The sequence below is a fragment of the Hylobates moloch genome, unplaced genomic scaffold (genome assembly GCF_009828535.3).
Source record: "Hylobates moloch isolate HMO894 unplaced genomic scaffold, HMol_V3 SCAFFOLD_16, whole genome shotgun sequence".
NCBI classification, from domain to species: Eukaryota; Metazoa; Chordata; class Mammalia; order Primates; family Hylobatidae; genus Hylobates; species Hylobates moloch.
Window position 1 is genome coordinate 30,626,780 of NW_026652291.1, and position 24,861 is coordinate 30,651,640.

Genomic DNA, 24,861 nt, shown 5'->3' on the forward strand with positions numbered 1-24,861 from the left:
GCGGAAGTTCCTTGGGGAAACGGCAAACCCCCCGAGCCGGTTCTCAGGCCAGGTAGAGACGAACTCTGGGGTCTCTTGGTGGGAGAGTGGAGAGCCCGTCTTCTGCTGAGTGCTGCCGCCCCTTCCCAGGACAGCGGAGGTGGAACTTCGTCGCGCTGTAACCCCGGCTCGGGTAACGTTTCTCTCCAGCCTTAGGCAGAGCCCAGAAGACCTGCCTTTACCAGAGTTCCAGAGAGAGAGAGGGAGGACAAGGGTAGGGGGGTCAGACTCCTGGTTTGCCCAGTAGTTTGGGGGAACACATTCTCCTTACCCTGTAGCGTTGGGGCATCCGGTGTCTACGGTCCAACCCTGAGGCTGTGGTTCCTACTTGGTTTTCCTAGCCGATATGGTGCTTTGTGCAGCTAGATGGATGATTCTTCTCGAGTATATACCGTGTACTCCTCTCGATGAAGAGAGAAATGAAGCAGTGTTTGAGGGCCTAGACTGTCGCTAGAGAATTGGGGCATAAGCTTGCATATGTTACTACTTACCCAAGCCAAGAAAATGGTGAGAAACAATGGACATTTATTGTGAAGCCTTGGTGTGTCATCTTTAAGTAAAAAGGGAGAATTTGTGAGAACAAGGAGCGAAAGGTAGCTTTTTTTCTTTGAGTACCTGCTATGTATTCCAGTGGTTCTTAACTTTTTGGAGATAACTTATTTCTTGAAAGTTTGTGGAAAGCCAGGAACAATTCTTTAAAAAATGGGCACACATACAGTTTGTAATACACTTTATGAGATTGGTGGACTCTGAAGCCCATCGGTGGACCCTCTGGATGTCTGTAAACTTAAGATGAAAACCCCCATCCTATATACTGTACTTGTCACTTTGTTCATACTACCTTCTTTGACCTTCTCAATAACATAAATACTCTTATTTTACATATGGGGAAACTGAGCCCCAGACTTTGTTCAGGGGTCTGTTTGAGTCTCTTGATTCCAAAGTCTATACTTTTATTTCTTTTTTCTTTTTCTTTCTTTCTTTTTTTTTTTTTTTTTAACACTTTGTCTTCCATTCTTCAGCTACTGATCAAGGTGGGAACGGAATGGGTACCTCTGTCATACTTTTCTTATTGCATGATGCTATCCTAGAGTTGGAATTAAAAAATGTTATCAGGTTTAAAAAAGAAGGTGACCATTGTATAACCCTTATGATGAAAACACGTTTATTGTTTAACACGAACTTTGGAGTCTGACTGATGGGGTTAAAATCCTTGCTCTGCCTCATAACTCGCCATGACATTGGGCGAGTTAATCTATCTGCATCTCAGTTTCTTTATCTGTAAAATGGAGATAATCATAATAGCACTCTTTTACTGGGATGTTATCAGGACTTATATTTATTCATAGTTAACATGCGAGGTCCATAGAAGAGTGTAAACCAGAATACTCAGTGTGTTTTCTATTGTTACCATTGTGTGTCTTCCAACTTGAGGATGTGTGGCGGGGTTGGAATTTTATGCCAATTTTATTTTATTTTATTTTATTTTTGAGACAGAGCCTCCCTCTGCTGCCCAGGTTGGAGTGCAGTGGCGCAATCTCAGCTCACAGCAACCTGCCCCTCCCAGGTTCAAGCAATTCTCCTGCCTCAGCCTCCCGAGTAGCTGGGACTGCAGGCATGTGGGTGCCACCATACCTTGCTAATTTTTGTATTTTTAGTAGAGATGGGGTTTCACCATGTTGGCAAGGCTGGTCTCAAACTCCTGACCTCAGGTGATCTGCCCGCCTCAGCCTCCCAAAGTGCTGGGATTACAGACGTGAGCCACCGTGCTCACCCCCAATTTTTTTTTTTGAGATGGAGTTTCGCTCTTGTTGCCCAGGCTAGAGTGCAATGGCGCGATCTTGGCTCACTGCAACCACCACCTCCCGGGTTTAAGCGATTCTCCTGCCTCAGCCTCCTGAGTAGCTGGAATTACAGGCGTGCGCCAACACGCCTGGCTAATTTTGTATTTTTAGTAGAGACGGGGTTTCTCCATGTTGGTCAGACTGGTCTTGAACTCCCGACCTCAGGTGATCCGCCCACCTTGGCCTCCCAAAGTGCTGGGATTACAGGCGTGAGCCACCGTACCTGGCGCCAGCCCAATTTTATTTTAACATAGTTGCACTGGAACTTGAATGTGTTCATAAACCTCAAAACATTAAGTTTTCAGGTCCTGGGACGCTCAGTCGCAGGGTGATTTATTCTGTTGATTTGGGTGTAAACTGTTTTTCTGCTTCTCGTTTCTCTTTCAGGCACACATTCATTTAGATAGCTTGATAGTTTACATATCTGTGGGCTCTGAATTTTTGATGTAGAAATAGTAGCTACAGCCGGGCGCGGTGGCTCACGCTTGTAATCCCAGCACTTTGGGAGGCCGAGGCGGGCGGATCACGAGGTTAGGAGATCGAGACCACGGTGAAACCCTATCTCTACTAAAGATACAAAAAATTAGCCGGGCGTGGTGGCGGGTGCCTGTAGTCCCAGCTACTCGGAGAGGTTGAGGCAGGAGAATGGCGTGAACCCGGGAGGCGGAGCTTGCAGTGAGCCGAGATTGCGCCACTGCACTCCAGCCTGGGCGACAGAGCAAGACTCCGTCTCAAAAAAAAAAAGAAATAGTAGCTACAGATACTGTACGTGCCTTCTGCTTTACCCCATTTGTGGTCACTAGAAGTTCCTAATCTTTCTGGAGCAACTTGTCTCTGTCAAGCTGTCATTCATGTGTAGAGCTAATAGCAACCAGTTTTTTGATGTATCTCTTGGTAATTAGACAATAAGCTTTTTATTGTCTAAAAGCTAAAATAACATGGTCAGTTATTCTTCTTAAACATTTGACTGATTAGTATTATATATAGGTTCAGAGGGAAAATTGCATATCATTAAATAGTAATTTGCATTTAAATTTAGGCACTGACAGAAAAACACTCTTCTGGTAATGTGTACTTTGAATTTTGGAATCCATGAACAACAACAACTTAAAAAAAGGCCATTTGTAATTTCTATTGTAACCTCTATTGAGAGTGTTCTGATTTCCTTGATTGTTAATACCTAATAGGGAGCTAAATTAGTGTAGGAACACCATGGGGGATGAGAACATACTTAGAAAAATTTGGTTTTTTTTTTGCATTGTAATTTTATTGCAATCTGAGGTTCTTATAGCCTGAAATGAAAGTGGTCAGATACTCTACAGCATTCTTTGATGGGGATGGAAAGTGGGGGATGGGAAGCTGGGAGGTGGTGTTGATTCGTGATGGATGGAAGCAGAAAGTAATTGCTTTTGGGCACATACTTGTGAGGAAAAGAAATGATTTTAGTCCTTCTCAGCAGTCAAGAGGGTTGTTTTGCATTTTTCTGCAGTCTTGAAGAGAAAAAATCACCCAAGGCATTGGACACACAGTTTGAACACATAATTGGGCTTGGACTTCATTCCATTCACTAATTGGTCTGACTTACTAATTTAAGTTGGTATCAAATTTCTTTACAAAATTATTCTGGATAATGAAAGACTCCTTAAAGAACATCTTGTATTTCAATGTTAGAAAGTTATAAGTAGATTCACTTTTTTGTCCATTTTCAAGTTGTAGTTTTTACATTTATTTTTCTGACTTACATGATAGGACTTTTTTTCTCCCAACAAACATTAGTTGCTGTTAATTATTTTTCAATTAACTTGCCTGCCCCTAAATGTGGTAGCATGGCATACAGCATGTTCTGCTTCTGAGGTCTTGATATTGAATTGGTTTGTAAGAATACCTCAGAGATAGATTACTGCTGCTTGGTCATTCATTCAGAAAGCATTTATGGAGGGCCCATTCTGTCCTGGGCAATCTCACCACAGTCCTGTATTAGAGAAAGACTTGTAAACACATAAAATATGGTTGGTGGCTGAACAGAGATGTGGAAGTTGAAATATTTTAGAGGAATTACTCTTCCTGTTCATCTTTCTGTAAGTGGTCCAGGTCAGAGTACTGTTGTGTAATATTTATTTAATACTATCAACATATTAGTACCATGTAATAGATCAGATTTTATGACCTTAATGGACTCTAGTGTATCATTTTACCTTTTATTTATTATTTATTAGATCTTGCTATGTTGCCCAGGCTGATCTTGAACTCCTGGCCTCAAGCCATCCTCCCACCTCAGCTTCCTGATTAGCTGGGAGAAGAGGCATGAGCCACTGTGCCTGACCGTTTTACCTTTTAAATGACTTTAGCTATTAACTAACTTGGGTTTAAATTTCAGTTATTTTTCTTTGGTTCCTTTTTCTTTGAAGAGTTCTGAATGCTTAGCCTTCACTAATATTCTTTCATATAGTAGTTTTCAAACTTTTGAGGTTGTTTAACCTTATTGCAGTTTGTGTGTATGTATGTGTGTGTACACACACACATGCCTGAGCCGTTGATATAGTGTTACAGCACCATAATGATGTTTTCCTGGTGGCTCTTTTGAAAACTGTTCTACAAGATAGGGTTTATAGAGAAAGATGGGTATTCACTTAGCTATTAGAAACTAAATAGTCATGGTAGATACATGTTTTGTCATTTAGTCTAATTGAATGGTTCCATATGATTTTATGAGTTTTTGTCATCTTGAATAGTTGAGCAATTTGCATCATGTTTTTCAGAGCAAAGGCATTTATTTCAGTGCAGCTTGTTACTGTTGAGAAGCTAATAGTTAACATCTGTTAATTGATTTTCTATATATTGTACTTTTTGGCCAGAGATGAGATAATCTATTAATATACAACATATTTTCTGTAATGTCCCCTTGCTTTTATCCAGAGACCCAGAGCATGTTATTTTAACTCCTCTCTTGTCTGCTTTGGGAAGTTCAAATTCAAGGTACCCCGGGTATATATAGTAAATCTATTAGGAACAGAAAACAGTTAAAACTTCCCAAGTGTGGTCTAGTTTTTCATGTCTTGGTAAAGAAGAAATCCCAGGTGGGCTGTGCAAACAGTTCATAGAAAGGGGTTAAAAAAGATATTTAAAAAGTTTTAGGCCGGCATTACCTGAATTGGGGCAATGATTAGGGAGACATGATTAGAATTCTAAGGGGGAGTGAGAATGTAAAGGGGAGCACCATATGTAATTAAATTGTTTTAAATTGTGGAATAATTTTAAATTTATAAAAAAGTTGCAAAGCTAGTACAGAGTATTCCTGTATACCTTTCACCCAGCTTCTCCTAATGTTAACTTCTTACATAACCATCGCACATACTGTCACATCTAAGAAATTAACATTGGTACAAAACTATTATTCAACTATAGACTTTATTTGGATTTCACAGGTTTCTCCACTAATTTCCTTTTTCTGTACCCAAACTGAATCCAGAATACCACATTCCAGTTAGATCATGTGTAATTTCCTTTTTGAGACGGAGTCATGCTCTGTCACCCAGGCTGGAGTGCAGTGGCGCGATCTCGGCTCACTACAAGCTCCGCCTCCCAGGTTCACGCCATTCTCCTGCTTCAGCCTCCCAAGTAGCTGCTACTACTGGTGCCCACCACCACACCTGGCTAATTTTTTGTATTTTTTTTTTTTTTTTTTTTTTGAGACGAGTCTTGCTCTGTCGCCCAGGCTGGAGTGCAGTGGCGCGATCTCGGCTCACTGCAAGCTCCACCTCCTGGGTTCATGTCTTTCTCCTGCCTCAGCCTCCCTAGTAGCTGGGACTACAGGCACCCACCACCACACCCAGCTAATTTTTTGTATTTTTAGTAGAGTCGGGGTTTCACTGTGTTAGCCAGGAAGGTCTCGATCTCCTGACTTTGTGATCCACCCACCTGGGCCTCCCAAAGTGCTGGGATTACAGGCGTGAGCCGCTGTGCCCAGCCATTTTTTGTATTTTTAGTAGAGATGGGATTTCACTGTGTTAGCCAGGGTGGTCTCGATCTCCTGACCTCGTAATCTGCCCACCTCAGCCTCCCAAAGTGCTGAGATTACCAGTGTGATCCACCGCGCCCGGCCTCTTTTTTTTTTAAATGGAGTTTCACTCTTGTCACCCAGGCTGGAGTGCAGTGGCACCATTTTGGCTCACTGCCACTTCTGCCTCCCGGGTTCAAACTATTCTCCTGTCTCAACCTCCTGAGTAGCTGGGATTACAGATGCCCGCCACCACGCCTGGCTAATTTTTGTATTTTTAGTAGAGATGGGATTTCACCATGTTGGCCAGGCTGGTCTCGAAATTCTGACCTCAGGTGATCCGCCCGCCTCAGCCTCCCAAAGTGCTGGGATTACAGGCATGAGTCACTGTGCCCGACCAGATCGTGTATAATTTTGATAAATAAGTTGGTATTTCCAGTGAGTGCTTTTTCTGTGCTATGTATGTGGTCCAAGAATCCCCCTCTGACCAGTGTTGAAGAGAGTCATTGACCCTGAGAATAAGTAATACTTCATAGGTAGTGTTTTGTATTCCTTGACCCCCAAAGCATTGTTAACTCTATGGAAGAGTTGACTTTGCTTCCAGGAGGGTGATGTGAACTTTCCTGAGAAGCTAAGAGCTGATCTTGATTAAGGTATCCATCCATACCCTCTATGCTCACCTCATAGATTTTACTACATGGAAGTATAACTACGTAATTATTTACTTGTCTGTCTTCTTTACTAAGCTTTTATGTTTCTAAAGTGTTGAGGATATTTTACTCATTCTGGAATCTTTAGGGTCCAATATATTGCTTGGCATGTGGTCGCTTCTTAATATGCATTTGAAGAAATTAGTAGACCTTTCTTTGGTAAAATTGATTATTAGGTCAACAGAAATTTTGTTTTGAATAGGTAAGTGTTGAGTTTCTCCTTCAAATCCAGCTATCTTAGGGTGCCATTTCTGTGGCTAGTTGAGTTTTTCTTCTTGGAATCTTAACTACAAAATGCTCATTTAAATAACATTGTTTTTCCTTTCAATTCTATAAATAATTTATTTTCCTTAAAAATAAGCACAGAATTGAAAGTAATGGATGGTAGTAGAGGCAGAGTTAGCTTTTAAGTATACGTGTGACCATTCCAGTTCCACCCGACTGGGCTGCAGATCTGGCAGTGTGCCTGCCACTTCAGGCGCAGTTAATGGAATAATAGCTTCCTAGACTTATTGAGGGAGACGGCTTGTCAGGTTCAAAGAATTACTTTTAAAACCTTCCTGTTATAGCCAAGATTCAGTGGTCTAAGGTCACCTAAGCATAAAAGCTTCCATGAGATGGGAACATGGGGGCCTGTCCTCTGTGGCTCAGGCATAGTAGAGTCAGTTTGCGTATAGAAAACACATCAGGATAGGAGGGAAGAGGAAACTGAAGCTAGTATTTTCTAGATTTAGGGTTAAGAATGGGACAGTGACATAGATGATCCAGTTTTCTCTTTTGTTTTTCTCCCCATGAGGTTACAAAATGAGCAATGGTAAATTCTCACTTCTTGTTTTCCCTGTTATACTCACATTAGCTTTGAATCCCTTTTTCCTGCTTTCTCTAAACTGTGCTGAGAATGAATGGCAAACGACTCCAGGGACAGCTGAATCTAACTAAGCTATGCCTTTGTGTATACTACACAAAAAGAAATACAGGTCTGAAGAACTCTGGCTTGTTTTAGAGAGAATGGTGCAATAGAGAGAATCTAAATTGAATTAAGTAATGCAGAATTACTTTTGTCTTGGTTAGCTTAACCTTTATAAGCCTAAATTTTAATTTAACCAGTGAGTGATTATAGAACAACGTTTTCCAGTCTCATCACAGGTTAGAGTGACTCAGTAAGGTGGGAATGATCTTATAAAAGACTCTCGTCAAAGCCAGAAGGGTAACTAGTTTATTGCCCCTGGCTTAACTTCAAGGTGCATGTTCTGGGTTGTGGAATTTAGTTGTTGTTTTAAGAACCAGTATCAGGGGTGCAGAGGTCTTATGTGTATTTGGAGAGAAGTGAGGGACTAAAACCTTAGCATTCCATTTACTAGATTGAAGAGAGGAAAAATCTGTTAAAATATTAAAATCTTTCCAAATTCAGAAATAGACTATAACTGGGGCCAGGCATAGTGGCTCACGCCTGTAATCCCAGCACTTAGGGAGGCCGAGGTGGGCAAATCACCTGAGGTCGGGAGTTCGAGACCAGCCTGACCAACATGGAGAAACCCCGTCTCTACTAAAAATACAAAATTAGCTGGGTGTGGTGGCGCATGCCTATAATCCCAGCTACTTGGGAGGCTGAGGCAGGAGAATCGCTTGAACCTGGAAAGTGGAGGTTGCAGTGAGCCGAGATGGCGCCATTGCACTCCAGCCTGGGCAATAAGAGCAAAACTCTGTCTCAAAAAAAAAAAAAAAAAAAAAAACAACAAAAGACTATAACTTAAATAGTGCATGATAATGTGTGGCATTGAATTTGAAAGAAACAAAGGGAATAAAACTTAATGACTATGAAATAAATGGAATGCAGGAGTTTTAAAAAGTCTTGTTAAAAAATTTGACGAGAGAATTTTCTCTTGTGAAACGTTTAGATAAACTTCTAGAAGAAAATCAGGAGAAAATCTTTGTGACCTTGAGCTAGGCAGAGTTTTAAAAAATAGAACACAAAAACCACAAACTATGAAGAAAAAATTTATGTTGGCTTTCATCAAAGTTAGAAACTTTTACTCTTTAAAAAGTGTATTTTCTGTTAAGAAAATGAAGAGGCAAACCACAGAAAATATTTGCAAAATGTTTATCTAATAAAGGACTTACATTTATGTGAAAGGAAAATAAGTCTTGGGGCCCCCAAATCACTAAGCTAAAGGGAAAAGTAAAGCTGGGAACTGCTTAGGGCAAATCTGTGTCCCATTGTATTCAAAGTCATCCCTCTGCTTACTGAGATAGATGCATATCTGATTGCCTCCTTTGGAAGGGCTAATCAGAAACTCAAAATAATGCAACCATTTTTCTCACCTGGAAGCCCCCCCTCCCTACTCCAAGTTGTCCCGCCTTTCTGGACTGAGCCAGTATACATCTTGATTGATGTCTCATGTCTCCCTAAAATGTATAAAAGCAAGCTGTGCCCCGACCACCTTGGGCACATGTCGTCAGGACCTCATGAGGCCGTGTCCTGGGCGTGCGTCTTCAACCTTGGCAAAATAAACTTTCTGAATTAACTGAGACCTGTCTCAGATATTCGGGGTTCACATTTAGAATGTATAAAGAACTCTTACAACTCAATAGTAAGAAGACAAACAGCTCGATTTTTAAAAAAGACAAAAGATTTGAATAGATACTTCAAAGAAACTAATACAAATAACCAATAAACACATTAAAAAAACCTCAATATTGTTAGTCCTTAGGGAAATGCAAATTAAAATCACAATGAGATACCACTTCCACCTATTAGAATGGGTAAAATTAAAAGACAGTACCAAGTGTTGGTGGATGTAGAGCAACCCGCCTCTTGTGCGTTGCTGGTAGAAATGCAAAGTGGTCCAGCTGCTTTGGTAAACAGTTTGGCAATTTCTTGTAAGTTAAATAGATACTTACCATATGACCCAGCAATCCCATTCTTAGATGTTTACCCAAGAGAAATGAAAGCATGTGTCTACACAGACTTGTAGCTTAATATTCTTAGCAGCTTTATCCACGATACCACCAAACTGGATATAACCCAAATGTCCTTCATCTGGTGAATGGATAAACAGATTGCAGTATGTCCATTTAATGGAGTACTACTCCGCAGGAAAAAGGAGTGAACTACCGAAACGTGTAACAACATGTACGAATCTAAAAACCATTATGCTAAGTGAAAAAATGCTACAGACGAAGGACTACATTTTGCATGTGATACAAATGTATTTCTATGTACCTTTTGAATGTATTCACCTGGATATCCTGTAGACACTCCAAACTTAACATGTTTAATTCTCTACTCATTATCTTTTGATATGGTTTGGCTGTGTCCCCACCCAAATCTCACCTTGAATTTTAGCTCCCATAATTCCCATTGTTGTGGGAGGGACCCAGTGGGAGATAATTGAATCATGGGGTGGTTTCCCTCATACTGTTCTCATGGTAGTGAATAAGTCTCACAATATCTGTTGATCTTATAGGGGGTTTCCCCTTTCACTTGGCTCTCATTGTCTCTTGCCTGCTGCCATGTAAGACATGCCTTTAGCCTTCTGACATGGTTGTGAGGCCTCCCAGCCACGTGGAACTATGAGTCCATTCAACCTTTTTTCTTTATAAATTACCCACTCTCTAGTATGTCTTTATCAGCAGCGTGAAAATGGACTAATAGAGTAAATTGGTACTGGGAGTGAGGCAGTGCTGTAAAGATACCTGAAAATGTGGAAGCAACTTTGGAACTGTGTAACAGGCAGAGGTTACAACAGTTTGGAGGGCTCAGAGGAAGACAGGAAAATGTGGCAGAGTTTGAAACTTCCTGGAGACTTGTTGAATGACTTTGAACAAAATGGTGATAATGATATGGACATTGAAATCCAGGCTGAGGTGGTCTCAGATGGAGATGAGGAATTTGTTGGGAACTGGAGCAAAGGTCACTCTTGTTATGCTTTAGCAAAGAGACTGGAAGCATTTTGTTCCTGCCCTAGAAATCTGTGGAACTTTGAACTTGAGAGAGATGATCTGAAATTGGAACTTAACGTTTAAAAGGGAAGCAGAGCATAAAAGTTTGGAAAATTTGCAGCCTGACAGTGGCAATAGAAAAGAAAAACCCATTTTTTGAGGAGAAATTCAAGCTGGCTACAGAAATTTGCATAAATAAAGAGGAGCCAAATCACCAAGACAATGGGGAAAATGTCTCCAGGGCATGTCAGAGGTTTTCATAGCAGCCACTCCCATCACAGACCTGGAGGCCTAGGAAGAAAAAATGGTTTTGAAGGCAGGGCCCAGGTTCCCCCTGCTGTGTGCAGTGTAGGGACTTGGTGCCCTGTGCCCCAGTTGCTCCAGCTGTGGCTGAAAGGAGCCAAGGTACAGCTTGGGCCGTCGCTTCAGAAGGTGCAAGCCCCAAGACTTGGCAGCTTACACGTGATATTGAGCCTGTGGGTGCACAGAAGTCAAGAATTGAGGTTTGAGAACCTCCACCTGAGGCCAGGTGCAGTGGCTCATGCCTGTAATCCCAGCACTTTGGGAGGCCAAGGCGGGTGGATCACGAGGTCAGGAGATTGAGACCATGGTGAAACCCCGTCTCTACTAAAAATACAAAAAATTAGCCAGGCGCAGTGGTGGACGCCTGTAGTCCCAGCTACTCCGGAGGCTGAGGCAGGAGAATGGCGTGAACCCGGGAGGCGGAGCTTGCAGTGGGCCGAGATCGCGCCACTGCACTCCAGCCTGGGTAACAGAGCAAGACTCCGTCTCAAGAAAAAAAAAAAAAAAAAAAAAGAATCTCCACCTGGATTTCAGAGGATGTATGGAAACTCCTGAATGTTCAGGCAGAAGTCTGCTATGGGGTGGGGTCCTCATGGAGAACCTCTGCTAGGGCAATGTGGGAGGGAAATGTGGGGTTGAAGCTCCCACACAGAGTCCCCACTGGGGCACTGTCTAGTGGAGCTGTGAGAAGAGGGCTACTGTCCTCCAGACCCCAGTGTGGTAGATTCACCGACAGTTTGTACTATGTGCCTGGAAAAGCCTCAGGCACTCAGTGCTAGCCCGTGAAAGCAGCTGGGGAGGAGGCTGTACCCTGCAAAGCCACAGGGGTGGAGCCGCCCCAGACCATGGGAACCCACCTCTTGCATCAGTGTGACCTGGATATGAGACATGGAGTCAAAGGGGATCATTTTGGAGCTTTGAGATTTGACTGCCCTGCTGGATTTTGGACTTGCAGGGGCCCTGTAGCCCCTTTGTTTTGGCCAATTTCTCCCATTTGGAACAGGTATATTTACCCATTGCCTGTACTCCCATTGTATCTAGAAAGTAACTAACTTGATTTTGATTTTACAGGGCCATAGGCAGAAGGGACTTGCCTTGTCTCAGATGAGACTTTGGATCGTGAACTTTGAGTTAATACTGAAATGAGTTAAGACTTTGGAGGACTGTTGGGAAGGCATGATTGGTTTTGAAATGTGAGGACATGAGATTTGGGAGGGGCCAGGGTGGAATGATATGGTTTGGCTGTGTCCTCATCCAAATCTCATCTTGAATTATAGTTCCCATAATTCTCATGTGTTAGGGGAGGGATCCAGTGGGAGATAATTGAATCATGGAGGCAGTTTCCCCCATACTGTTCTTGTGGTAGTGAATAAGTATCACAAGATCTGATGATTTTATAAGGGGTTTCTCTTTTCGCTTGGCTCTCATTCTCTCTTGCCTGCTGCCATGTAAGACATGCCTTTCACCTTTCACCGTGATTTGTGAGGCCTCCCCAGCCACATGGAACTGTGAGTCTATTAAACCTCTTTTTCTTTATAAATTAACCAGTCTCTGATATGTCTTTATCAGCGGCATGAAAATGGACTAATACATCTTTTCTTTCGTGTTTGCTTTGCCTCCTTAATTCTCGTTCATTTATCCAGGCTCCCAACCATAGAAAATTTGCCTTTTTCCTTGGCTTCTTCCTCTTGTTTATCCATTTGACCTCACAGATCATTGATCCTGTTGCTTCTGAGAGCATAAAGCAGGAGAGCAACCCATCCAGGGTTGGTTCCCAACTTGCACCCTAAGCCCTGGCCACCCTCAACCAATGTGACTAATGAGGGTCTACGCTGGACCCTGTCTATATTGTGGCCAGTGTATAGCTACTCCATTGGACCAGTAGCCCCTTATCTTGTGCTTGTTAATGGGTCTGTCCCCCTTCAGAGTCTTTCACATTGTCCCCAGAGTTACTTCATTTAAAATGTGTGATCCTTTTTCTCTCTCGGTTAAAAAACATCTTTTGTTTTTTTGTTGCTTAAAGTCTAAAATGAAGTCATATTCCTTTAACATTCCTTTTTTTTTTTGAGAGGGACTTTCACTGTGTCGCCCAGACTGGAGTGCAGTAGCGCGATCTCAGCTTACTGCAACCTCCGCCTCCCAGGTTCAAGCAATTCTCCTGCCTCAGCCTCCCCAGTAGCTGGGAATACAGGCGCATGCCACCATGCCCGGCTAATTTTTTTGTATTTTTAGTAGAGACAGGGTTTCACCATGTTAGCCAGAATGGTCTTGATCTCCTGACCTCGTGATCCACCTGCCTTGGCCTCCCAAAATGCTGGAATTACAGGTGTGAGCCACCGCTCCTGGCTAAAATTTCAAGTTAAATATTTCTGAGCTTAATTCTTCCTATCCCAAGAATAATATCTTTTTCCCCCCTTCTGGAAGTTCTTTTTGATACATCCGTATTCCCAGTTAAGAGTAGAGAAAGAGTGTAAGCTCTGGAATCACATTGCTTGACTCCTTCACTTATAAACTGGGTGGCTATAGGCAAGTTATTTTAGCTTTCTGTGCTTCTGTTTCCTAATCTATAAAATATGGATAAAGTATGCTTTCCTTATATGGTTGACGTGAGAGTTAAATGAGATAATATAGATGAAGCACTTTATACAGTGCCTGGCACATAGTAAGTTCGCAATAAAGGTCGATTCTTATTATCATCATCTTTCAGAGAACACTGGAAAATCCATTATTTTGGATTGTTGCTGTAGTTATTTCCACATGGAATCTCTCTGGAAAACCAGTGAGTCCTTCAGGTAGATTCAAGCTATCTTCCTCACTTACTGTGGGTTGGGCTGCTGTGGCCTGGCACAAACCACCCTCATAACCTGGCAACCCAGCAGCCTGGTCTGTGCATAGAGCCTTGTCCTCCAGGGTACTGCATGTCACCTGGGTGTAAAGTTTCAGTCTTAAGCAATTCTCCGTGTACTTATTCTCCAAGTCTTGCTCCCCAATAGCAGCAGATTCGTTCCTTTTCTCAGTGCATCTCCATTTTACATGTGAGGCAACTGAAAAGAAGTTTACAGCAAGTCCTCACTTGATGTCGATAGGTTCTTAGAAACTTCTACTTCAAACAAAATGATGTATATTGATAACCAGTTTTACCATAGGCTAATTGATACAAACAAGAATTAAGTTCCTATGGCATATTTCTGGTCACAAAAATATCACCAAACTATTTTAAATAAAGACCAGAACATAATATACATATTAAAATAAATGAGAGCAGTATGTATAAGAAAGATTGATAAAAACAAGTTAGATAATTATAACATTTACCCAATTATTCCAGTCCACGGTTGAGGGTGGCCAGGGCGTAGGGTGCAAGTTGGGAACCAATGCTGGATGGGATGCCATTCTATTGCAGGGCTCTCTCGCTTATGTGCTGTCTCTCTCTTTCTTGCTTGTGCTCTCTCTCTCTCTCTCACACACACACACACACACACACACACACCCCTCACCGTCACTTAGACTGGGACACTTTAGACATGCCAGTTAACTTGGAAGCGCACATCTTTGGGATGTGGGAGGAAATCCAAGTATCCAGAGAAAACCCACACAGAGAATGTGTGAACTCCACACATTGGTGCCTGCCAGGAGTCAATTTTTTTACTCCTCAAAATCATAAGAAAACAGTGTTGAATGAAACTGATGTCGTTTGAGGACCTGCTGTAACTTGTCTAAGATCATTCAGTAGTAAGATTCATGCTCTTAACCACTACATGGTAATCATCCCAGTTTAGCCCCAGGTGGTCTTTCTAAACACTTTGGTGTTTTTTGGAGACAGAGTCTTGCTCTTCACATGGTCTGAAGTGTAGTGGAGCAATCAGGGCTCACTGCAGCCTCAGCCTCCTGGGCTCAAATGATCCTCCCACCTCAGCCTCCTGAGTAGCTGGGACCATGGGTGCATACCACCACACCCAGTTTTTGGTTTTTTGTTTGTTTTTGTTTTTTTGAGATGAGATCTCACTATGTTACCCAGATTGGTCTTGAACTCCTGGGCACAAGCCATCCTCCCACCTCAGCCTCCCAAGGTGCTGGGATTACAGGTATGAACCACCATGCCCAGCCTGCTTACTCATTCTTAAGTAATCAGCTCTGTTGTCTCTGCTTTTCCACTTGCGCATACAGTTACTTCTCTTTCCTCTGCCCTCCATACTTTGCTTATTCCTCTTTTATGGCACTTGCAGCATTGCATTTTCCTTCTCCCATGGCAGACCAAGTTCATTGAGGTTAAGAAAGCACCCTGTCTTATTTATCCTTGTGACTTTAGCTTTTAGCACACAGCCTGGCATATAGCAAATGCTCAAGAAATGTGAAATGAATGAAGAATGAACGATGCAGAGGAACCTATAGATGTTGGTAGTCTGTGAATTATAGAGTGAGTTAGACTGTAACCCCATTTCATGCCTCCCAGATTTGGGCATCAGTGCATGCAAGAATGTTCTAGAAGCCAGAAGATAAATGACACGTGTTCTTGCAGCAAATGATTTTAGGCAAAGAGAAAATAAATATAGATATCTAGGATGGGGAAACATAGCAGAAAAATAATATCATTTAAAATGTGAGTATATGGTATGAGTAAGGTAATGCACAGTAGATCAAAAGTTGAGTAAGGGTTTTGGCTCAAGTACCTCTAGTGGTAAAGGATATGTTAACACCTTGGTGCTGGGAGCAGAGGCCCAAGCAGCCCTTCTGCTTCAAGTTCAGAATATCTATGAATATATTCAACATATCCATGTTTTATCTTTAGAAATTCATGCATATATTACATTCTGTTTTATTATCTATGAGTTTGATTTAACATGAAATTTTTTTTTTCTCCCCGTTCACTCATCCTCTAGTGAAATAGATGCCATGGGAACGTGGGCCATTTATCCTCTGGCTTCTAACACATTCTAGCATGCCCCAGTGTCCAAATCTGGGAGTTATAGAACAAGGTACAGTCTAATATGGCAGCACAGTAGATTCCTGTGATTTGGGGGATTACCTGCTCAGGAGTAGTATGTCATGGAACTGAGGAGAATGAGTTCATCCTGTTCTGACTAATGAGGCTGTCCCTGGAAGGCTGCAGTCATTTGGAGGCACCTCATTACCAGATCATTGGGGATCAGCTGGAGAGAGTTCACAGAAGACCCACAGGAATGATTAAGAGACTGGAGGGGCTGACTGATGAAGAAAGTATAAATGAAAACCATGTAACTTGGCTAAACCACGATAGCAGAAATAGACAACTGTATAAATATCTCAAGAGTATAAACTTGATGGAGGAGGGCAATCTTTTATGGTGGGATTTTCGGTTGGGGAGTATAAACCAAGAGTGGAATTAAGCCATAGTAAATGTAAACTGATAATCCAAAGTGTCTGTATATTCTTGGAACCTCCTTAGTTAGACCACCCTATCCTGTGCGCTTTTTGAAAATTGAATAGTTTGTTTTTTTAAGTTCATGTCCCTGGACTCATGGCTGGTGCTTCTCTGTGGAGAAAGCTGGAGATTGCATCTTACAAAGCAAACGTCTTTCTTTTGTCTCGTCATTTGGTGGACATCAGTAGGTGATATCAGAACTTCTGTGTGCTGCCACTAGCTCTGTATGCACCAAAATTTTGAAATGGACTTTTACATCATGTTTTTCATGGCTGTGTGTGTGTGTGTATGTGTGACAGGATTTCTCTCTCTGTTACCCAGGCTAGAGTACAGTGGTGTGGTGTGATCACAGCTCACTGTAGCCTCAAACTTCTGGGCTTAGGAGATCCTCCTGCCTTAGCTTCTGAGTAGCTAGGACAACAGGGGCATGCAACCACGCCCAGCTAATTTATTTTATTTTATTATTTTATTTTATTTTTTGAGACGAAGTCTTGCTTTGTCACCCAGGATGGAGTGCAGTGGCACAATCTTGGCTCAGTACAACTTCTGCCTCCCAGGTTCAAGTGATTCTCCTGCCTCAGGCTCCTGAGTAGCTGGGATTACAGGTGTGTGCCACCATGCCTGGCTAATTTTTGTATTTTAGTAGTGATGGGGTTTTGCTATGTTGGCCAGGCTGGTCTCGAACTCCCAACCTCAGGTGATCTGCCCACATTGGCCTCCCAAAGTGCTGGGATTACAGGCGTGAGCCACCATGCTCGACCAATTTATTTTTATTTTTTAAGAGAGGGCCCAGTCTGGTTTCAACTCCTAGGCTCAAGTGATCTTCCCAGTTCAGCCTCCTAAAGTGTTGGGAATACAGGTGTGCACTACTGCACCTGGCCTTTCACAGCTTTTTAGAATAGCACTTTAGAAGTAAAGACTGAGTTAGTAGTATGTATTATAGTAATTTTAGCAACCCGGATACAGTATTTGGTCCCCAAGATACTAGTTTTAGGAAAGATTAGCCTTGATCAAATGCAAGCATGATTGTATGAAATACATACTTTGGAAAATGACTGTGTAAAATTCCTAATTGGGGTATGGGAAGAATAAAACCATCAAGTCATAGTTGAAACTAGATGTATTTGCAAAACATTGCAAGTTTTATAGTTCTTTTCCTAACAGGAGATGGTAGAACTGGAAGAAAATTATTTTTATGCTTTCTTTGATTTAGAAAAATGTATTTGTTTATATAAGGTAGTTATGTAGCTTTAAGACTAAGACCTCTACACCTGGAATTGGTACACTTTTTCAATACAGCATCAGATAGTAAAGTTTTGTGGGCCATATGTCTCTGCTGCAACTACTCAGCTCTGCCATTGTGCAAAAGCAGCCACAGATAATATGTAAATGAATGAACTTGGCTGTTTTCACAAAAACAGGCAGCTGTCAGGATTTGGCCTGCTGACTGTTGACCTGGGTTCTCACTTTTGAAAGCATGGTCTAGGAGACCAGCAGCATCAGCATTACCTGTGAACCTGTTAGAGATATAGAATGTTGAGCCCCTTCTCATACTGATTGCTCTAGAGTCTAAACCATGTTTCTGAAACTTCAGCATACATAGGACTCACCTGGGGATCTTGTGAAAGTACAGACTTTGAGATAGCAGGGCTGAACACCATACTAGCCATGGGGAGGCAATGATATGACCTGGTCAGTGTTCCTTGGGGAGTCCACAATCTATTAGGAGAGACTGCTATATAAACAAATAATTTCAATACAGACTAGTAAATGCTATAACAGAGGTATCTTCAGCAGGGGAGTACCATGAAGGAGGAAGTGGTTGATTCTATCTGGTGTGGGAAGAGTCCTCAGAGAGGCCTTGGAGCAGGACCAGAGAAGGGGGAGTGCTTGAGTTTTTTGAAACTCAGTGGAGGTACTGAAGCATTGCGGTGAGCATAGTAGCTCATGGTAGGGACAGTAAAGCTTACATTAGAACTAGGAGTTATTTGATTTAATAATCAAGTAGCTGATCACAGGGTCGGAAACCTGCTAAGATCATAGTAAATAGAAATAAAAGTTCAGGCCAGGTGTGGTGGCTCATTCCTGTAATCCTAGCACTTTGGGAAGCTGAGGCGGGTGAATCACCTGTGGTCAGGAGTTCAAGACCAGCCTGGCCAACGTGGTGAAACCCTGCCCCTACCAAAAATACAAAAACTAGCCGGGCATAGTAGTACACACCGGTAGTCCCAGCTACTAGGGAGGCTGAGGCAAGAGAATCGCTTGAACCCAGGAGATGGAGGTTGTAGTGAGGCAGTGAGCCAAGATCATGCCACTGCACTCCAGCCTGGGCAACAGAACAAGACTCTATCTCAAAAAAAAAAAAAAAAGAGAAAAAGAAAAGTTCAGTACAATTTGTTATCTTAATTTCTTTATACCATTTTCTTTCTTTTTTTTTTTTTTTTTGAGACGGAGTCTCACTCTATCGCCCAGGCTGGAGTGCGGTGGCGTGATCTTGGCTCACTGCAAACTCCGCCTCCCAGGTTCACGCCATTCTCCTGCCTCCGCCTCCCAAGTAGCTAGGACTACAGGCACCCACCACCGCGCCCAGCTAATTTTTTGTATTTTTAGTAGAGACGGGATTTCACTGTGTTAGCCAGGATAGTCTTGCTCTCCTGACCTCGTGATCCACCCGCCTGGGCCTCCCAAAGTGCTGGGATTACAGACGTGAGCCACTGCGCCCAGCCTCTTTATAACATTTTCTTATTTGAAAAAAGGATAACTTGCCCATTTTCTCCCTTATTGAAGGAAAATCAGTCCCCCCCAAAAATGTGTTCTCCAGAAATAGAAACTTTTTACATGTCCTTGCAACATTAAGAATTTGAAAAACACTAAAAGGTACAGGTAGAAAATAAAAACTATTTATAATTCCATATACCAAGAGATGATCACTATTAATATTTTTATATTTTTCCTTTCAGTCTTCTTTATGTAATGTTATATTTCTAAATTTGGGCTTGTGCTACATAAACAGTTTTGTGCCTGCTTTTTTATTTAACATTTTATTTGTAAACATTTCCCTACGTTGTTTATTCCTTAAAAGTGTCGTTTAAAAATTCCTTATATAGTATTCTACATAGGGATTTCTTATAGCTTACGTATATAGTCTGTTGTTTGTGGATCCTTTAAGCTGGTTCCAGTTGCCGGTTGACCCGGGTTTTGGCTCTTGTACTTGGCAAGTCTGTTCGCATTATTTATTTATTTATTTATTTTGAGACTGGGTCTGGCTCTGTTGCCCAGGCTGGAGTGCAGTGGCATGATCTCAGCTCACTGCAACCTCTGCCTCCTGAGCTCAAGCCAGTCCCCCACCTCAGCCTCCAAGTAACTGGGACCATGGGCGCCTGCCACCACGCCTGGCTAATTTTTGTATTTTTTGTAGAGACGGGGTTTTGTTATGTTGCCCAGGCTGGTCTTGACCTCCTGGGCTCAAGTGATCCGCCTGCCTTGGCCTCCCAAAGTGCTGGGATTACAGGCGTGAACTACTGTGCCCGGTCATGTTGCTGTATTTTAAACTAAATACATATACTTACTTATTTTTAATGATAAAAGTTTGCCAACTTAATTTTATTTACTGGTCTTCACTCATTCTGTTCTTTTAGCATTTTGTGCTTTCTTCCTTGGTTTCCCATAGTGGAGAGGCAGTAGAGTAGTCATTAAAAGCCTGGATTCTGGGTCCAGGTTGTCTGAGTTTGACTTAGCTCTACTACTCACTGTGTGTTTTCTTGGAAAAGTACTTTAACCTTTCTGTGTCTCAGTTTCCTTGTCTGTAAAATAGGGATAATTGTATCTGTGTTAAAATAGGGATAATTGTATCTGCGAGTTTATATGTGTGAAGCACTGAGAACAGTTCCTGCCATATGGTAAGACTGTCTCTTCATTTACTAATTAGTAGTCTCTTCTCATTTGTCTTGTGGTGGCTGTTTGTGTATGCATTGCCATAAACCCCCTTTCTGCTACATTTTTGGTTCATGAATATCTTCGAGAGTTATAAACTGACTTTACTGGACTTTATTTAGTGACTTTATTTTGAAAGTTCACAGATTTTCCCCTGACTCGTAGTAGCAGATTTTACTGTTTTAAATATAAAATCAACTTTATTTAAGCATGTCTTGGAAATGCATATGTGGGCACGAAGGGAGCAGACTGCATAGGCTGATAGATTGGGCTTTAAAGCTCTTTGGGGGTTTCTCCTTTCCAGCTGAATATTGTCTCGATTCCTTATCATGGCATATAAGGCTGTCCGTAACCTGGTTCTGCCTATGCTTTCATCTCATTTGTCTTCGTGGTTGCTCCAGACCCTGTGCTGCAGCCCCATTATATTCAAACTGGGTATGTGGTTGTGCTGAAGGTTACTCTTTAAATCTGTGGCCTAGTTTGCTTCTACTGAAGAATGGACTGACACCTGTAATCCCAGCACTTTGGGAGGCCAAGGCAGGAGGATTTCTTGAGCTTAGGAGTTTGAGACTAGCCTGAGCAACATGGCAAAACCCCGTCTCTACAAAAAACACAAATAAAAAATTAGCCAGGTGTGGTAGTGCACGCCTGTAGTCCCAGCTACTTGGGAGGCTGAGGCAGGAGGATCCCTTGAGCCCAGGAGGTCAAGGCTGCAGTGAGCTGTAATCATGCCACTGCACTCCAACCTGGGTGACAGAGAAAGACCCTGTCTCAAAACAAAAACAAACTGTGTCCAATTCTGAAGCTCAATGCTCTTAACCTCTACACTGAATCATGAAAAAGAATAAAGTCATAAGGATAAGGAAGTTTGGGGACACTGAACTGAAGGAAGCCCTGGTACTTCTCAGCTGAAGACATGGTTATAGACAGTGAGGTTGCCAGTTGACTTTTCCTGTGGAGTTGGAGAGAGGCCTCAAGGAAACTGTGTGGAGTTTTAATTGAGAATGCTTGGTCAGAGTTTACCAATTCTTGGTTATTTTTAGTGTCACAGGGTTTCCACTGCCTGTTCTACCTTCTCTTTGTTTTTTTTCTGGGGAATCTTTCAGAAATAAAAACCTATTCCAACTAACCCTGTTTCCTTTTTTGGACAGGATCCTGGGGCATCCTTTGGCAGTCGATTGCACCCTGCACTAGAGAGAAGTCCAGGAATGATATATTCTTGGGCTGTATTTCTCAACCCTGGAATTCATCCAGTTCATCCCAGAAACACTGACCTGGTTACTGTGACAAAGTCTGATGGATAGACCCTTTCTGTTGACCTTGTGGCATTTATCTTTCATGTGGAAGTTGGAAGACAAGGTGAAAGGGGCCAAAAGTTATCTGCTTTGGTGAATAGGAGTGCTCTACTTGGTTCTCAGAACATGGGCCCTCGTTTAAAGGTAAGGTAACAGACTGAGTTAAGCTTTAGTTATTGGGATGTAGAACATGGATCCAGTGACCAATTCCTAAGCCTTTTCAGCAAGGGATAGCTGTTAAAGTATACAGTTGCAGTGAGAATTGACTTTGTCCCCAGCAGAGCAATTTTAAATATGAAGAAACCAGTTCTCCGTTTTTGGGAAATGACTTTTTCACAACTGGTTTTCAATGTTGGGGCTAAAATTTAGTTGCTATTATAATTAAAAATCTTTATACTCCGAAAAAGCAGAGGATTTTAGAATATGTATGTTAATCAACTTTCTAACAGTCCCTTGAGACAGTATTTTCAAGTATTTTTCCCCTTTTGTAGGTAATGTGAGCCAAAATGCTATAGTATTAAGCAACCAGACCAGCATCCTTCGTAAGCAAGTGATATTTCTGCACTAGAGAATTGGCATTGCATTCCACTTTTCTTTGTCATGCTTTATTTATATTTCAAAAGATTTAAAAAGAGCCATAAGAGTTTATCTAATTTTAGCCTTGCTATGAGATTCCTCACAGTAAGATTGGATAGTGTTTTCTCATACTTTGTTTTACCTGTTTTCGTAAATCTTTTTTTCCCCAAATACTTCACTATCCTTATGACTTTATTCTTTTTCATGATCCACTGTAGAGGTTAAGAGCATTGAGTTTCAGAGTTAGACGTAGGCTTTTTTTTTTTTTTTTTTTTTAAATGGAGACAGGGTCTTTCTCTGTCAACCAGGCTGGAGTGCAGTAGCACAATCATGGCTCACTGCAGCCTTGACCTCCTGGGCTCAAGCAATCCTCCCGCCTCAGCCTCCCAAGTAGCTGGGACTACAGGCGTGCACTATGACATCCTAATTTTTTATTTGTATTTTTTGTAGAGATGGGGTTTTGCCATGTTGCTCAGGCTGGTCCCAAGCTCTTGAGCTCAAGTGATCCTCTTGCCTTGGCTTCCCAAAGTGCTGGGATTACAGGTATGAGCCACCATGCCCTGTTAGGCTTTCCCAGCCAGGCTTGAATCTCAACTCTGTCACTTACCCTAATGTGAGATGTTCAGCAACCTTAAGCCCAGCTTAAAAAAAAATCCATAAAACGAGAATAATAGTATTCATCTTACCAAGTTGTTGTGGTGACAGTTACTTAGGCTAACATATGTAAAGCACTGAAGGCAGTGTTTGGCCTGTGATAAGTGACTCAATAAGTGGGTAGAAAGTTGTTAATTTACTACTGTCATATTTTTCTTCTAGCTTAAAGTATCACAATATGCCATATTTATAAAGGTCAAGGACACTAAAGATATGAACTTGAAAACACACAAAATACTCATAACAATTGGATGAAATAGTATGGTAGAGCCTTACATACTTGTTTGTACTGGAATTAGACTTGGGAAAGTTCCAAAATAATTTCATACAGGAAAAATATGAATAGCTAAAAGTAGAGGGTGCTGTAGAAACTGCTGTAGAAAAATACCATGCATGGGAATCTGCAACCCCAGTGGTGGGCATTTGATACCTGCTTGTTGAACTGAATTAAATTGGCAACTTTTAGGTTGAGGAACTTACAACCCCTGGCTCAAGTGAGTAAACTGTTAATTAGAGAAATCCTTTCAAACTCTTTTCTACAAGGAAGATCCCATCTGGAAAATTCCTGATCCTTAGGCATTCTGGACAAAGAAAAGGACAGACATTTGATCTTATTCATATTTATTGAAGTTACTATATGCAATTATGTTGGTCTCTTTGGAGCATTTTTTTTTTTTTTTTTGGAGACAGGGTCTTGCTCTGTTGCCCAGTTGGAGTGCAGTGGTGCCATCAGGGCTCACTGCAGCCTCAACCTCCTGGGCTCAAGGGATCTTCCTGCCTCAGATGCCGTCCCTGCCTGCAGTAGCTTGGATATAGGTGTGTGCCAGCACGCCCAGCTAATTTGTTTTCAAATTTTAGTAGAGGTGAGGTCCCACTGTATTGCCCAGACTGGTCTCAAACTCCTGAGCTCAAGTGATCTTCCCACCTCAGCCTCCCAAAGTGCTGGGATTGCAGACATAAGCCACTGTGCCCAGGCTGGAGGATTTTTAAGACTACTCATTACCACTCTAAAATGAAAAAATGAGACTAAAAGAATAAAAGTGCTAGGCTGGGCATGGTGGCTCACGCCTGTAATCCCAGCACTTTGGGAGGCTGAGGCGGGCAGATCACCTCAGGTTGGGAGTTTGAGATCAGCCTGACCAACATGGAGAAACCCCATCTCTACTAAAAATACAAAATTAGCCGGGCGTGGTGGTGCATGCCTGTAATCCCTGCTACTTGGGAGGCTGAGGCAGGAGAATCGCTTGAACCCAGAGGTGGAGGTTGCGGTGAGCCGAGATCACGCCATTGCACTCCAGCCTGGGCAACAAGAGTGAAACTCCGTCCCAAAAAGAAAAAAAAAAGAAAAGAAAAGTGCTGTAAGATAAATAAAAACAATGTTCTATGGAAATTCACAAGAGGGAAGGAATTTCTAAATTTAGTATCAGGGAAGATTTTGGAGAGAGTGGATAGGATTTTTCCTAGACCTTAGGATCAGGAGATGTTCCATGCATAGAGAATAAAAGGAAGGAGGATATTCTAGGCAGAGGAGATGAGTTTTCAAAATTAATGGAGAGGGGACATTTCAGAGCTGTATGTAAAAGTGTAAAGGATCTAATTTGGGTAGATCATAGGATGAATAACAAGGTATTGTAGCAACTGGGGCCAAGGAGAATAGCGTGGGGTAGGGGTAGCAGTAGATACAGGGCAGAGAGAGCCCCTGACAGGGTCGGAACATGCTTACAGAAAATGCTTACAGAACAGAGGTAAAATCTGGAATAAAAGTGATTTTAGTGACAAAAATAGGGAGGCCTGGCTGGGCATGGTGGCTCACACTTGTAATCCCAGCACTTTGGGAAGCCAAGGCAGGTGGATCACTTGAGGTCAGGAGTTCAAGACCAGCCTGGCTGACATGGTGAAACCCCGTCTCTACTAAAAAAAAACAAAAACAAAAAAAAACTAGCCGGGCGTGGTGGTGGGCATCTGTAATCCCTGCTACTTGGGAGGCTGACACAGGAGAATTGCTTGAACCCGGGAGGCGGAGGTTGCAGAGAGCCGAGATTGTGCCACTGCACTCCAGCCTGGGCAACAGAGCAAGACTGTCTCAAAAAAAAAAAAAAAAATAGAAGGGCTTTTGAGATAATTCAGGAGGAACCAGAAAGGGGGAATATGTAGAACAAAGGCAAAT

At 42.1% G+C, this 24,861-nt stretch overlaps 1 protein-coding gene across 4 annotated transcripts in view; it reads left to right on the plus strand.

The window, feature by feature from the left end:
• Positions 1–25: 25 nt before the first annotated feature.
• Positions 26–24,861, plus strand: part of AREL1 (apoptosis resistant E3 ubiquitin protein ligase 1) — an 88,595-nt gene continuing 63,759 nt past the window's right edge. For 2 of the 4 annotated variants that reach the window (XR_009210242.1, XR_009210241.1), the window contains exons 1-2: positions 32–172; positions 21,321–21,608. The gene's annotated coding sequence lies outside the window, so the exon portion shown is untranslated. Of the gene's footprint in view, positions 173–15,697; positions 15,812–21,320; positions 21,609–24,861 lie in introns of those variants that run through there. The other 2 variants (XM_032179512.2, XR_009210240.1) reach the window with 2 other exon arrangements.